General features: G+C 43.0%; 1 long non-coding RNA gene across 1 annotated transcript in view; it reads right to left on the bottom strand.

Annotated features, from left to right (window-relative positions):
* LOC309535685 overlaps nt 1-16727 on the bottom strand; it is a 54195-nt gene that overhangs the window by 26497 nt on the left and 10971 nt on the right. The window contains exon 2 of the long non-coding RNA XR_014221344.1: nt 2366-2448. This is a non-coding gene — a long non-coding RNA (uncharacterized lncRNA). The remainder of the gene's footprint in view (nt 1-2365; nt 2449-16727) is intronic.

The following is a 16727-nucleotide window of genomic DNA, read 5'->3' on the forward strand; positions in this document are numbered from 1 at the left end:
CTTTCCTTCCTCATTAGTTTGAATCACTTTTCATAATTCATGGGCCCATTCCCTCCCTGGCTCATCGCTCTTTCTTCTCTTCAGTCACAGATTTCAACCAACATCAAAGAGCCAAAGCCATTTGATCAGACCCATTATTCATCTTGCTTCAGGGCTGTGAGGTCAATACCTGGAATTCTTTGCTGAGGCAAGCTTCTTTTTAAAAAAAAAAAAGGCTTGGAGCTGAAAGGAAGTAGGACGCATAATAGTAATGAGTTCAGGCTATTGTTACACCTTCTTTAGATATGCACAAAACCCTGTGAAGAAAATCCATTTTTTTCTTTCCACTTTCCAATCTGAATGTGCACAGGTTCCACCTGAATGTCAATTATGTTACTTTATATAAAGGTGCCAGATTTTTCACACGTGCATGAGTGAAACAGGAAGTTAACACGTTTCTTTTTGTTCTTATGAGTGCGTGTTTCCCTTGTCATCACTCTGCTTCGTTGGATTTCTAGTCTTAAAAATGTGTTCTTAGATTTTACACAATTTTCGGTTGTGGAATATACAGCAGTGAAATGTTTCGGCTATATTGGATCGCCAAACTTCTGACTGGAGTTGATAATGTTTTATTTGAGGTATCAGTTGTGGGTATGCCCTGTGGTGTCTTCTTGTAAGTCAGAAATTGTTCGTATTAACTTCATGGGGTTTGGAGGGGGGGATGCTTGCAAGGGTTACACCCCTCTAAATTACATTCTTGTGACGTGGAGAGCAACAGATGGACAATGAAAGAGGAACCTGAGAACCCTTCTAGCAAAGAGACTTATAAGGTAAAAAAAGGTAAAGGACCCCTGGACAGTTAAGTCCAGTCAAAGGTGACTATGGGGTTGTGGCACTCATCTCGCTTTTAGGCCATGTGGCTAACATGACTAAGCCGCTTCTGGCACAACGAAACACCATGACGGAAACCAGAGCGCAAGGAAACACCGTTTACCTTCCCGCCGCAGCAGTACCTATTTATCTACTTGCCCTACCACGTCCCTAAAGAGACTTATACAGTGGTACCTCAGGTGAAGAACTTAATTCGTTCTGGAGATCCGTTCTTAACATGAAACTGTTCTTAACCTGAGGTACCACTTTAGTTAATGGGGCCTCCCACTGACGCTGACGCCGCTGCACAGCTGCACAATTTCTGTTCTCATCCTGAAGCAAAGTTCTTAACCCGAGGTACTATTTTTGGGTTAGCGGAGTCTGTAACCTGAAGCGTCTGTAACTGAAGCGTATGTAACCCGAGGTATCACTGTAGCTCAAAACTGGAAGCATAAATACCCATCATCCGTTCTCAATGTTCTGAAAACCTTAATACCTTTCTATGTTTGACTCTGACAGTTATCAATCCCATTTGGATATGCACTGCATACATATGGAAGCTAAACAGATTTCAAATTAGATTGTTGAGTTCAATGGAAGTAATAGTGCCACTGTATTCTGCTCTGGTCAGACCTCACCTGGAGTACTGTGTCCAGTTCTGGGCACCACAGTTCAAGAAGGACACTGACAAACTGGAACGTGTCCAGAGGAGGGCAACCAAAATGGTCAAAGGCCTGGAAATGATGCCTTATGAGGAACGGCTAAGGGAGCTGGGCATGTTTAGCCTGGAGAAGAGAAGGTTAAGGGGTGATATGATAGCCATGTTCAAATATATAAAAGGATGTCACATAGAAGAGGGAGAAAGGTTGTTTTCTCCTGTTCCAGAGAAGCGGACACGGAGCAATGGATGCAAACTACAAGAAAGAAGATTCCACCTAAACTTTAGGAAGAACTTCCTGACAGTAAGAGCTGTTCGACAGTGGAATTTGCTGCCCAGGAGTGTGGTGGAGTCTCCTACTTTGGAGGTCTTTAAGCAGAGGCTTGACAACCATATGTCAGGAGTGCTCTGATGGTGTTTCCTGCTTGGCAGGGGGTTGGACTAGATGGCCCTTGTGGTCTCTTCCAACTCTATGATTCTATGAGTTTCCCGCATTGCAGGGGGTTGGACTAGATGACCCCCGGGTACCCTTGCAGCTCCACAGTTCCTACGATTCTATTAGTGATTATTTATTCTTATTGTTCTGGTGAACTAATGTTGTTGCTTCCATTGTTCCTGTTATATTTTACATAAAAATATTCGACTTTCTTTTCTTTTTTCTTTTTTACACATGAAATTGTTTTGACATGTGAAACTGTTATTAATCATCATTAAAAAAAAACACGGTTGGGGTTGTTTATATGCGTGCAATTGTTTTTTTTCTTGCACCGACCGATGTTTTTCTCATGGGTTTTTCCCCCCCTCCGCAGGAAGTGATTCAGAAATGCGATTAAATAAATAAATGAAATGTGGACCAACCTGGAGGCTCTGCGTTCCGAGTGACCCAGTTTGAGTTATCGAACAGAGATTGCGGCTTCTGTCTGCAGCGCTGTGAAAGGCACCTTAAGGAAGTCAGAAAACAAAATGAAAAAGGCACCCCTTCTTTAGGTTGCATGCACTGGACAACTTTGTACAAGGCAGGTAATAGCAACCCAGAATTGAAGGAGAAGCAGGGAAGGACCAGAAAAAGTCACCTTGCTACATGGGGGGGGGGGGGGAATAATGGAACAAAGTGGAATGGATTTCCTTGTGTGAGAGAGAGGGGCAAAGCACAGCCTTTCCATGGTGAAGCGGCTGTTAATGGGTCGTGCCAAGGGAGCAAAACAGTGACCTGTCTTGTGCCTAACTCTCACATGCCCTCCGCTGTGCAGTAGTTGCTTGCAAATGCGGCCATCCTTATATGGCAAGCCGTAGGTGTGAATGGATTCCCTGCCGATCCGGCAATTTTCAGGATGAGATTGCTAACTGATACAAAGGAGAAGCTTGCAGTGGTGTGAGGAAAACTACCAGACCCTCTGTGGGAGGCCAATTTGCAGAAATGCTACCGCCGATGCTTGCTGCTGCAAGATGACTGCCAGGGCCAATGCCCCTCCATAGCGCTGCGTTAATAACAAATATTGAATCAGCTTTGTCATTTTTCATACTGTGGGGATGAGTTATAAGCTGGCTACTTTTTGGTCGGCTTTGCTGACATCTAACTCTGGTTAGAGTTAGAGTTAGATCTAGTCTGGGACATGGGTGACACTGTGGGTTAACCCACTGAGCCTAGGGCTTGCCGATCAGAAGGTTGGCGGTTTGAATCCCTGCCAAGGGGTGAGCTCCCATTGCTCGGTCCCTGCTCCTGCCAGCTGCCAATCTAGCAGTTCGAAAGCACGAAGTGCAAGTAGATAAATAGGTACCACTACAGCAGGAAGGTAAATGGTGTTTCCGTGTGCTGCTCTGGTTCGCCTGAAGCGGCTTAGTCATGCTGGCCACATGACCCAGAAGCTGTACGCTGGCTTCCTCAGCCAGTAAAGCGAGATGAGCGCCGCAACCCCAGAGTTGTCCGCGACTGGACCTAACAGTCACGGGTCCCTTTACCTTTACCTTTACCTTTAACTCTGGTTCCCAGCTCTCACAAGCTGGATGTAAAAGCAGGTGGTCCCCCTCCCCCCCCCCGCCACCAGTTTTGCTCCTGTTATTTAGGATTCAAAGACTTTAATGTACAGAGATATTTTGTCACTAATAACTGTAGAACAGCTTTCAGAGTTGCCAACATTTTGAAGCCACTTCGTTGCTTCCTGAAGTTTTCAAAACTCTACTGTGTTATAATTTGTGGTGGGGTTTTTTTAAAAGCCTTGTGGAGTCAGAGTGCAAAATTCCACAGTGCAGAAATAACTTCTATTTTCAGCTACATCGAACCCTAGAGTTTTTCAGCTGCGTTTTACTGCATGGTCAGGTGGAGCAAATAGATAGCGCTGCATTAAGTGCAGGCTTATATATCCCTTCTGTTGCCTGACAGAGGCAGACTGACAGGAGACGCTTAAAATGTATAGGGGTCCAGCAAGGACTCTTTAATCTCATGCGCCAACCTAAATGTAAGTAAAGTGGCACTCCAGTCTGCTAATAAGGGGAGTAAATCAACTCTGGGAAACCAATCAGGGGCACATAACTGAAGCCGTTCTAATAATCGGAGCTCCCAGCCAAGAAAATGTCTCCTAAACAGAAGGAGGGTGCTGTGCCTAGCTGAGGACTGTAAACTGGTTTGGAAAAGACCACATATTGGAAGTCAGTGAACATAACAACAATCTGCTGAGTCAGGCCAGTGGAACATCTAGTCCAGCACCCTGTTCGCACAGGTGCAAAAGCAACTCTCCCTTCCTGAGGTTTCAAGCAATTGGTACCCAGAAGCAAACTACCTCTGGCAGTGGGCATAGAACACAGCCATCATGACTAGTTAGACACTGATAGCCTTGCCCTCCACAAACTTGTCTGGTTATCTTTTAAAACCATCCTAGTTGAAAGGTTGGTATCCTCTGCAGACCCTCCACAACCTTTTTTTAAAAAATTATTCATTATTTTCAATTTTATACCTTTCAATAATTTTACAACCATTTTAACATTTCAAAACTTGACTTTCTTCCCTCTCTTTCTGCAGTTCCATATATATATATATATATATATATATATATATATATATATTCTGCATATTCCAAATTAACTTAACTTACTCATTTATTCATCTACTTTAAGTATATACACTTATAAAACTGCAGGTTATTGCAATAATCCTGCCCGTGTTCTTATCTGGTGAAAATAACATACAAAATCTCCCCACTTATTGGGGGAAATTGCTTTGTAAAATGCTTTGTAAAATATGCGCACACAACACAAAAACCACATGAACCAATGGTGTATGGGATGAAATTTGCACAAAAACTCTGATGAAGCTTTTTTAGAAAATGCAAACTGATGTGGAGAACAGAACTTAAGTTTGGAACAATGAGAAACTGAGAGAATTGGAAAATTGTTATGATGATGATGATGATGATGATGTATATACTGCCCTTCATCAAATAATCTCAGAGCGATTCACAAGATAAAAACATAAGATATAACCACAAATAAATAGTTAAAACAACAAAGCAACAACACATTTAAGAGGCTGCGGAATATTCATCAGCCAAAGGCTTGGTTGAAGAGGAATGTTTTTTGCCTGGCGCAAAACATTTACCACAATTATTTATGTTAAAGAACAATCAGAAGGAATCATTTATCTATGGAATTACATTACATATCGTATGCACCATGCCAGGGGCAAGGACAGAGCATGCAGATTTTTCTCTAGGCAGTTTCATCCTTTACCCCTAAAGAAGGTATCCATGAATCCTCCCTCCGAATGATATTCTCCTTTCTGCACACTTGGATACTCTTTTTCATAAGCGACAAGGCTCCTGGCTTCAGTATGGTTTGGGCATTGTTTTGGTTGGTGAAGTTATAAACCTTACAAATGCAAGACACACTGTGTGGGGAAAGAAATAAACAAGTGTGTGTCTGCTAAGCTTCTCCAGGAGTTTGCATTAATATATCAGGCATTCTTTTTCAGCTTAGTAGCACCATCTTCTGGTTGCTTTGTGTCAGTATTCAACTGCAATAAAAACAACAACATGGGCTGCAATCTTACCCATTTACCTGGGATTAAGCTCCTGGTGGTCAGCAAAAGAGGTTTAAAGACTGTCTCAAGGCAAATCTTAAAAAAATGTAGTATAAATATTGACAACTGAGAAACACTGGCCTGTGAGCGCTCCAGTTGGAAAACAGCCTTTACCAAAGGTGGAATGGACTTCTGGAACGTATTAAAGTCTGGGAACCAAGGTAACACTGTATGTGTATTTTTTCTTTTTTTATATAAAATTTTTATTGGTTTTTCACAATTTTTATAAACATAAACATTACACAATACAAACAAACAAACACATAAACAAACATGTATAATTTCGAATCCTTTTTTCTTAAACCTTACTTCACCGACTTCCCCATGCCTCCCCTTTCTGCATCCCAATTTCCGAATTTGTTTCAGCAAATCCTACCCCTTGGTTTTATCATCTTTTCCCTTATTCTTTTCTTTTACTTAATCTTTTACAGCTGTAATCCCCCTTTTTTTAAAACCTCAACATTTTAGCATTCATTAATTTTACAATATTTCTTAAGATAAATTTTAAATTTCTTCCAGTCTTCATCCGCCGTCTCTTTCCCCTGGTTACGGATTCTGCCAGTCATTTCAGCCAGTCCCATGTAGTCTATCACCTTCATCTGCCATTCTTCCAGGGTGGGTAGATCTTGTGTCTTCCAATACTTTGCGATAAGTATTCTTGCTGCTGTTGTAGCATACATAAAAAAGTTCTGTATGTGTATTTTTTCAGAGTCCTCAAGATGAACACACTTTATTGCAGTCTCTCTCTTGCACCCTGAAGGCATGTCAATCATACAGAAAATCAAAATCATAAAAAATGCCCTGTGCTCACTCACCCATGTGTCAGTCAATGCCACCGGCAGAGCACAGCATGCTTAGCTTCCCAATGCAAACAATCCAGAGTACCATGCAATCATAGAATTGCAGAGTTGGACGGGAACCCAGGGAGCATCTAGTCCAACCCCCTGAAATGCAGGAATTAAACAATCCCTGACAGATGGCCATCCAACCTCTGTTTAAAAACCTCTGACAAAGGAGAGTCCATCACCTTCCAAGCAGCTCCCAGACAATTCAGAACAGCTCACAAGCACCTGAACAGTGATCTGCTGCTGCAAAGCTACCTCCCCCTCTTTCCTTTTTGCTTTCTCCTTCTGTGATGGAACTCCTATTTGGGGACTTCGCTGGCTTTTCTCTGGCCCACGTAGGACCAGTCTGGATAGTTGGCCTTGATGAAGATTTGACATTTTCATCCCCAAAAAGTTTTTGATTTGAGTTTCTACTGAATTGAGGCTGCATTTTAATGTTGTATTTTAATCTTGTTTTTAAGTTGTATTTTAATCAATTGTTTTTATACCTGGTGCTTGCTGCCCTGAGCCGTGTCTTGGCTGGGGATGGCGGGGTATGAATAAAATTTTATTATTATTATTATTATTATTATTATTATTATTATTATTATTATTACCTGCTAATACGTTTGAGCCATCTGCATAGATTGTATCATCCTGTCCTATGTGGCAACATCAGGGCATTTTTATGGCATGAAGAGCTTTAGCATCCCGTCATAAAACATCCTTCCATCAGGGACAGCACAATTTACCCTTGTTTTCCTCCTATAGAAAGAACTTTGGTTTTTTTACATTTTTTTAAATAAAATGTTTGTTTATACTTTTGAAAGTTATACATTTCATTAATTTTACAATCATTTTAACATTTCAAGGTGTGACTTTCTTCCCCCTCTTTCTTTGGTTCCTTAAATTTATTTTTTAATATCTTCTGCATATCCAAATTCATGTAATTTGCTCATTTAATTATCTACTTTACATATTCTTATGAAACTGCAGGTTATTACAATAAACCTGCCAATGTTTTTATCTGTTCGTAATTTATCTGTAAATATTCAGTAAACCATTTCCATTCTTTTATTTTAAAAAAGTTTGTTATCTTGATTTATTATTCTTCCAGAATGTTTTGCCATTTCTGCATATTCCATAAGTTTTTTATCCATTCTTCCTTTACTGGGACTTCAGCTTCTTTCCAATTTGGGGTGAGTAACATTCTTGCTGCTGTCGTCACATACATAAATAAATTTCTATACACTTTAGGTAGTTCTGTCCCTATAATTCCCAAAAGGAAAGCTTCTGGCTTGGTTGTTGTTTTTTACAAATGTTATTTTAAACATCTTTTTCAATTCATTATATATCATTTCCCAGTAAACTTTAACCTTTCTACAAGACCACCACATATGATAAAAAGAACCTTCTTTCTCTTTGCATTTCCAACACTTGTTTGATTTAGATTTATACATTTTTGCCAGTTTACTTGGTATTATGTAGATACCAACGATATATCATCCTATAGATATATCCAAACATAGACAGGAGAACCACAGACTATATATTAATTACACATTAAAAGGAGGGGGAATCGAAGGGCATAGTCTTGTGCATGTGTGCAGGAAACAGTCTTGCATTGTTAACACGGGACAGAATGCATGTTTTAACCATTGTCGATGTTTGGCCCATTCATGAAAATGCCCTCAGCACTCATAGTGTGAAATGCAAGAAAGGCAAACAGACAAAAGAAGGACTTGCATTATATGGTTCAAGTTGTGCTTATCTGAAACTTGGAAGTATTGGTGCTTCAATAGCACTAATTCCACAGCATTTGTGAGTGAGATTCATGTCACGTGTTAAGGGACTCTTAAACCAATGGGTAGGAAAACTAAGGCCCGGGGGGCAGATCCAGCCTAATCGCCTTCTAAATCAGCCTGCAGATCATTCAGGAATCAGTGTGTTTTTACATGAGTAGAACGTGTCCTTTTATTAAAAATGCATCTCTGGGTTATCTGTGGGGCATAGGAATGTGTTCATTCCCCCCCCCCAAAATAGTCTGCCCCCCCACAAGGTCTGAGGGATGGTGAACCAGTCCCCGACTGAAAAAGTTTGCTGACCCCTGCTTAAGACAGTCAGGATCACTAAGCAAAGATTATTCTCCCTGCTTTATCACTTTTCAGGTCATAGATACAGGTAAAAGTGGAACTGATGGTAAAGACAGGTATTGAAAGATTTTCTGTTTATTTTTCCAGACATAGACTCTGCAAATAGCATAAGGTCTTAGGCTGGGCCACATCACAGCAACTATCATCTTGAGTAAAAGAAAGGCATTTTTCTCATCCAACATGAAGCTGCTTCCATTTCCCACTTATACCCAGGCTCCACTTCAGCTATCACAGCTACTTCATGGGAGTAACACTCGCTCGTGTGTAGAGATGGGAGAAGATACTTGATTCAGTTCTCATTTAAAGGCAGATCTGTCAAATTCGTACTTTCCAAGATGAAAGTACTGCTATCCTTTGAAATGCGCACTTCTACGGATTTTATTATTCAGTCTGCCAACCAGTGTTTACAAAAAGGCACGTATATTAGAGGAGAGTTTGCATAAAAATGAAGATACCGGTGAAAACAACATACACATAATCACTAACATGCAGGCCACTTGACTTGATAAAATAACAAAGCACACTTGATTTTATATTTCCTAAGAACAGGATCCTGCTCTCACTGTGGCCAACCAGATCCCTGCGAGGGAGACTGAAAGCTGCAGAATATGAGCAAAACAGCATTTTTCTGCCTTGTGATTCCTAGCCACTGCTATTTAGAGCCGTACTACGTGGCCAACATTGGAGATAGTATATAGCTATCACGGCTTGCCACCTATAGCCTCGTGCTCTATGAATATGTCCAAAAGCTGCCCTAATACCTGTAACAGGATCTCAATTAAAATAGCTGCTACTGTTCAAGGCTCAACAAGCAAAGAGAAACTTAGCACGTTTCCCAAAACTGCAAAGAACCTTGTTTCCTGCTAATGAAACGAGATGCAAATTGCAGAGCAAAGCATATAGGATGCACCAAGAGAAGCAGCAATTGATTAATTTCATTTAGTGGCATTGGCCCAGTTCCCCATTTTGGCAAAGTCGTTTGGAATTTTATTCTTATCTTTCCCATGATGTATCAATTCAGATCAAATCAATGAATAAATAACCATTTGTAGTTGCTTTCTATAGCCGCCAGGGGGTGCTGCAGTGCAGGAAATAGAATTTTTTCTGCTCTCCTGGAGAGCAGAAATGCAAAAGCACTGTGCACTGTGCACTGTAAAAATAAGCTAAAGGAGAGCCAGTATAGGGCTACCTGGTCTGCATTGAATAGGCAGTTACAGCACAACACAATTGGGCGACAGAAGAATGTACAGGGCCAGATCAATACATTTTGCTGCTTGAGGCAAAGGGCAAGATCTTTCCCCAAGATACATACAGAAGTCAATTGGACTGACAGTTGAATCTTACTCAAATATTGGTGAAAGAAAATATATTGAGGGAACTTGAGGGCACCAGGCTAGCATAGGGGCTATGGGGCAAGCATCATGGCACTGTCCCCTCCCTGCCCGTCAACATCTGCCACCTGAGGCAACTGCTTCACTCTGCCTCATCACAGGGCTGGCCCTGAGAGTGTACCCAATGGAAAGTGGTTCTTCAGACCTGATGTACTTCTTTCTTTCTTTTTGTGTGATATATATATATATATATATATATATATATATATATATATATATATATATATATTTGCTTTCGTAGATTTTCACGGGTACAGGAATGCAGGTTTTGGTGTCTTCGGGTGTCTTCCCGTGTAAGAGTCGGGGTGTCTGTGCGACGTTTCGACGAGGTCTCACTCGTCATCTTCAGGCTGGTGCTTTCGGCTTCTTGTTACTGGAACAGAGCAGAGTCTGGTGTTTGAGTTCCTATAAATACTGTTGAGGGGTGTGGTGTATAGCCTCCAACGTTCTGGGCAGAGAGGAAGTTCCTAGATTAGTGTGCCTTTTCTTCTTTTGTTCCTTAATTACTTGAGGGATATCTTGGGTGATTTCATGAGTGATATTCTGAATACCACTGGGTGGGTCATTAAGTGTAGATTAGTTGCTAAAGCTTTCGTGTCTTGACCTCTTGAGCTTGTGAAGAGTTTTTCTGAGAAGATGGCTGTGCTGCATTTAGTTGTGCTCTGGCTTGGCTTCGTGTATAGGGGCGAGCTGTGGTTTTGTGCCTTGTGCCAGCCAGATCTGTGTAGGGATTGCAGGGGGGTGCAGCATCCGGAGGTGCCACTATAGTTTGGCTACTGGATGGAGTCTGTAATATGTCTGTGGAGAGGGTCTGGGTTTGGGTCTGGTGTGGTTGATTGGTGACGGCGTTCTGTGTGCCTCTGGTTCTGGTGTCGGTTTTTGTGGGGAGGGCTAATTTCCAGATGTCTGGCAGGCGGGACGTGTCGTCACGCTTGTTCATGTTGTGAGGGTGTTTCTCTATCTCGATGGCTTCCATGATTATTCTCTTGTGGTGATGTTCCATGTTAAAGAGCAATTTGGAATCTGCAAAATTAATTTCGTGTCCTGTTTCTTTCATGTGTTGGAAAAGAGAGGAAGTTTTTTCTTCTTTTTTGAGGGCATTCTTGTGTTCTGCGATACGTGCATTTATTCGTCTGTTTGTTTGTCCAATGTACGTGGCTGGGCAGACTTTGCAGGGTATTTCATAGACCCCTTGGTTTTCCAGCTGGATTTTGTCTGCAATCCCTACACAGATCTGGCTGGCACAAGGCACAAAACCACAGTATAAAATTTATTTATACCCCGTCCATCTGGCTGGGTTTCCCCAGCCACTCTGGGCAGCTTCCAACAAAGTATTAAAATACAGTAGTCTGTTAAACATTAAAAGCTTCCCTAAAGAGGGCTGCCTTCATATGTCTTCTTAAAGTCTGGTAGTTGTTCTTCTCTTTGACATCTGGTGGGAGGGTGTTCCACAGGGCGGATGCCACTACCGAGAAGGCCCTCTGCCTGGTTCAACATCTGCCACCTGAGGCAGCTGCTTCACTCCGCCTCATCACAGGGCTGGTCCTGAGAGTGTACCCAAATTTAGAGTTGTCAGAGCAGCTAACACCAATATAAAATGCCAAAACTCAATTCAGTTTAAAAGCTGTAAGTTTAATAAAGCAAGGTTGCGGCTAGGAGGCAACAGATCACAGGCATGAGTAGAAGGCACCACGAAAAAATAATGAAAATAATGGAACAGCGGAACAGCAAAACAAGGAAGATTCGGGTCAGATAAAAGTAGTTATCCACACAGTGCGTCACTGAACTATGGAATTTGCAACAGAGGCAGATTTAGGGGAAGCTTGCCTGAGACATGACCTGCAGATGTCAGGAATTTTACTTCTTGAAACATGGAAACCCAAATTTAGGGGAGCACAAACAGTTCTGTGGCACTGGAAGCAGAGCCACGAGGGCACCCCAACTATGATGTAGAATAGAAGGCAAGAAGTGGGGGGGGGCAAATTCTGGCATCACACAGGGTGCCACTGAAATTTGAGACCCCAAGGTCTGCCACTGAGATGATGGCTACCAACCTAGATGGCTTTACAAGAAGATTTCGACAGATCCATGGAGGACTGGGCATTCAGTAACGACCAAGCATGAAGTCTATGGTCCACCTCCACTCAATGCCAACGAAAAGGGGCCTGATCCAGGACTGCTCTTCTAACATTCAAGCAAATATGCTGAGCCACCATATTAAAAATAGCAGAACTTTCATAAGCCATTTGGACTTTATTTTGGGGGGCAGCTGTGATGGCTGCTCAGAAATGCCACACCAACTGTTTACTGAAGATTTCAAACACTGGTGCCTACGGTTACGGACTAATATAGACCTGCAGCCATTTATTCGAGCAGAATCCAGTTTAGAGTTAGCTGGAATGTCCCAGCTACTTTGTGAAGTGCCTTAACATGAAACCATGTTTGAATTTACAGCGGAGTCAGCTGGCAAGTCATAAATAGTTCCTCTGTGGGGTATTGCTGTGAAAAGTGGCCTTCCCAGAGCCTGGTAAACAGCCCTCCACCTTGCAGGGGGTCAGTTCTGGGGGTTCCTGACTTTGCACAATGTTGCCTATGCGAGTAGACCCCCCGAACTGAACTCTCACTGTACAGTGGTACCTCGGGTTAAGAACTTAATTCATTCTGGAGGTCTGTTCTTAGCCTGAAACTGTTCTTAACCTGAGGTACCACTTTAGCTAATGGGGCCTCCTGCTGCCGCTGCACGATTTCTGTTCTCATCCTGAAGCAAAGTTCTTAACCCAAGGTACTATTTCTGGGTTAGCGGAGTCTATAACCTGAAGCGTCTGTAACCTGAGGTACCACTGTACTACTTTGGCTTTCCCACAAAGCATCCTGGAAAGGGTAGTTTATTAAGGGTGCCAAGAGTTGTTGGCAGACCCCTATTCCCCTCACTGAACTACAATTCCCAGAGTTCCTGGTGAAGAAGGACTGATTGCTAAGCTGCTCTGTGATTGTACAGTGATACCTTGGTTCTTAAACTTAATCTGTTCCAGAGTCCGTTCCAAAACCAAAGTGTTCCAAAACCAAGGTGCGCTTTCCCATAGAAAATAATGGAAAATGGATCAATCCGTTCCAAACTTTTAAAAACAACCCCTAAAACAGCAGTTTAGCATGAATTTTACTATCTAACAAGACTATTGATCCATAATATGAAAGCATGAAACAATGTACTGCAGTCACAAAATCAATCAATCAGTAGCTGAACTGGGTTCCATGGAGTCACTAAAAAGAAAGAAAAAGAGCCACAAAAACACAAAATAAATAGCCAAAACAAACCGACCTCGGTGTAACACTCAAACTGGAAGCGTAAAACTCAAATCAGAAGCGTAACACTCAAATTGGAAGTGTAACACTCGAAACGGGAGTGTGGCACTCAAAATGGAGCACATTCGGCTTCTGAAATAATAAATAATAAATAATTTATTATTTATTATTTATACCCCACCCATCTGGCTGGGTGGGCGGCTTCCAACAGAATATTAAAATACAATAACCTATTAAACATTAAAAGCTTCCCTAAACAGGGCTGCCTTCAGATGTCTTCTAAAAATCTGGTAGTTGTTTTTCTCTTTGACATCTGGTGGGAGGGCATTCCACAGGGTGGGTGCCACTACCAAGAAGGCCCTCTGCCTGGTTCCCTGTAACTTGGCTTCTTGCAGTGAGGGAACCTCCAGAAGGCCAGAAGGCCCTTGGCACTAGACCTCAGTGTCCGGGCAGAACGATGGGGGAAGAGACGCTCCTTCAGGTAAAAAAGTTTGTGAAAAAAGTTCGCAAACCGGAACATTTACCGTATTTTTGGCCCCATAGGACGCACCGCCCTATAGGATGCACCTAGTTTTTTTGGGGGGGGGAAATAAAGAAAAAATATATATTTTTCCCCCAGGTACGGGGCTGGTGTGGGGGAAGCCCGAGCTTCCCCTGACCCCAGCCCCCAGAACAGCCAGAACAGCCCCCAGAGACTGGTGCGGCTCCCTAGGCTTGCAGACAGCTGTGCGAAGCCCGGGCAATGCATGCAGCTCTACGCGACCTTCCAGAGGCCGGCGCAGCTTGGCACCGGGCTCCGGAGGGTTGCGCAGAGCTTCCTGAAGCCTGTATTCGCCCCATAGGACGCATCCACATTTTCCCTTCATTTTTGGAGGGGGAAAAGTGCGTCCTATAGGGCGGAAAATACGGTGCTTCCGGGTTTGCAGTGTTTGAGTTCCAAGTTGTTTGAGTTCTAAGGCGTTTGAGAACCAAGGTACCACTGTACAGATTACTTACAGATTTTGCATAACACTTCCAGAAACTAAATATATACAAGCTGCCCCGTGCTAACAAGCATCTGAAGAAAGATGGGAGAGCCTGCTGCATAAATAACATTGCTTGATTTAAAAGTTGCTGCCCTGGTTCCACCTAAAGATTACATTGTGCCAAGAATGCCCTCGCGGTTGCCTGCCAGCTATTGTTTAGTCATTCCTATCCATTCTCTTGGGCACTCTTATCACGGGAAATACAGGGAATCAACGCCCATCCCAGAGCAGCCTGCCAGCTAGAGAAGAGAAATACATGCTGCAGAAGGCATGGGAAGATAGAACAAAAGAAGAAAATGTACACACACACACACACACACACAATTGTTTCAAATTGAGTTTTCATTTTTCTACATTTCAAAATAAACATTTTACAAACTTTAAAACATCCAATGACTTCCTTTCTCCTCCTTGCGTGGTTCTTATTACATATCATACTTTCCCGCATATTTTACTATAAGCATTCAAATCATTTTTCCACTTTTATATCAATCAAACATTGCTTACTCTGTTGAATTTATCTTAATGCTGCCAGCGTTTTCAGCTGTGTACAATTGTTTTCCATATATTCAATAAATATTTTCCACTCTTCTTTAAATAGAAGTTCTTCTTGCTCTCTTATTCTGTGTGTTAAGCCTGCAAATTCTGCATATTCTAACATCTTAAGTTGCCAGTCCTCTTTACAAGGGACCTCACTTTCCATTTTGGGGCTAACAGAACCCGGGCCGCTGTTGTTGCATACATAAATAACTTTTTCTGGCACCTGGGGATTTCTGTCTGGGTTATTCCCAATGAAAAGGACTCTGGTTTTTTTTTTTTTTTTGAGAAGGTAAATTTAAACATTTTTTTCAACTCATTACAAATGATTTCCCAATATTCCTTTACCTTTCTACATGTCCACCACATGAGGCGGGAGGGGGGGAGTTCCTCCCATTTCTTTACATTTCCAACATGTATCTGATTCTGCTTTATACATCTTAGCCAGCCTTCTGGGAGTTAAATACCACCTATGAATGATTTTCAGAAAATAACACACAGTAAATTTCAAATCATTTTTCCAAAGTTTCTCCCAGAGGTATAGGTATGTCAATGATGCTCATCTTTTGTTTCCCATTCTAGTAAGAAATTATACATTTTAGACAGGAGTTTATCCTTATTTTGCAACAGTTCTTTTTCAGATTATGAGGTGATTGAGAGAGCGGTTGCTGAACAGCTTGGTAGGTTTCTGGATGAAACATCGGCTCTGGATCCATTCCAGTCCGGCTTCCGCGCTGGTCAAGGGACCGAGACAGCTCTGGTCGCCCTAACAGATGATCTCCGCAGGCAGCTGGATCGAGGCGGGTCGGGGCTGCTGATTCTTCTAGACCTGTCAGCAGCCTTCGACATGGTTGATCATGAACTCCTGGACCACCACCTTGCCGATGTGGGGATCCAGGGCACAGTCCTTCAATGGCTGCGCTCGTTTCTCTCTGGTCGGAGACAGAGGGTGGCGCTTGGGGGGGAAATTGTCATTGTGCCACTCCTTGGTGTGTGGAGTGCTTCAGGGTGCGATTCTCTCCCCGATGCTTTTTAACATCTTTATGTGCCCCCTCGCCCAGCTTGTCCGGAGTTTTGGGCTGGGTTGCCATCAGTATGCCGATGACACCCAACTCTATCTGTTGATGGATGGCCATCCTGACTCGGCCCCAGACACACTGACCAGATGTCTGGAAGCTGTGGCTGGATGGTTACGTGGGAGCCGGTTGAAGTTAAATCCTTCGAAGACAGAGATCCTCTGGCTGGGACGGGGCGATATGGGATTGAGGAGGCAACTCCCATCTCTTGCAGGGGTGCAATTAGTGCCAGCATCGTCCGTTAAGAGTTTGGGTGTAATCTTCAATACCTCCCTCTCTACGGAGGCGCAGATCACAGCTATAACAAAGGCGGCATTTTTTCATCTCTGCCAAGCTAAGCAGTTGGCTCCTTATCTCTCTCGCCCTGGCCTAGCCACTGTGGTCCATGCGACGGTCACCTCCAGACTGGATTATTGTAACTCGCTCTACATGGGGCTGCCCTTGAGACTGACCCAGAAACTCCAGCGGGTGCAGAATGCCGCGGTGAGACTCCTTATGGGGTCTTCGCTGCGAGATCACATTCATCCGGTACTATACCAGCTGCACTGGCTCCCGGTGGAGTACAGGATCAGGTTTAAGGTGCTGCTTTTAACCTTTAAAGCCCTATATGGCCTAGGACCCTCGTACCTACGGGACCGCCTCTCCTGGTATGTCCCACAGAAGAACTTACGGTCTGCAAATAAAAACATCCTGAAGATCCCAGGCCACAGAGAGGTTAGGCTGGCCTCAACTAGAGCCAGGGCTTTCTCGGCCGCGGCTCCAATCTGGTGGAACGCTCTGTCACAAGAGACTAGGGCCCTGCGGGACCTGACATCTTTCCGCAGGGCCTGTAAGACAGA

This window comes from Podarcis vaucheri, assembly GCF_965113315.1.
Source record: "Podarcis vaucheri genome assembly, chromosome: 1".
Lineage (NCBI taxonomy): Eukaryota > Metazoa > Chordata > Lepidosauria > Squamata > Lacertidae > Podarcis > Podarcis vaucheri.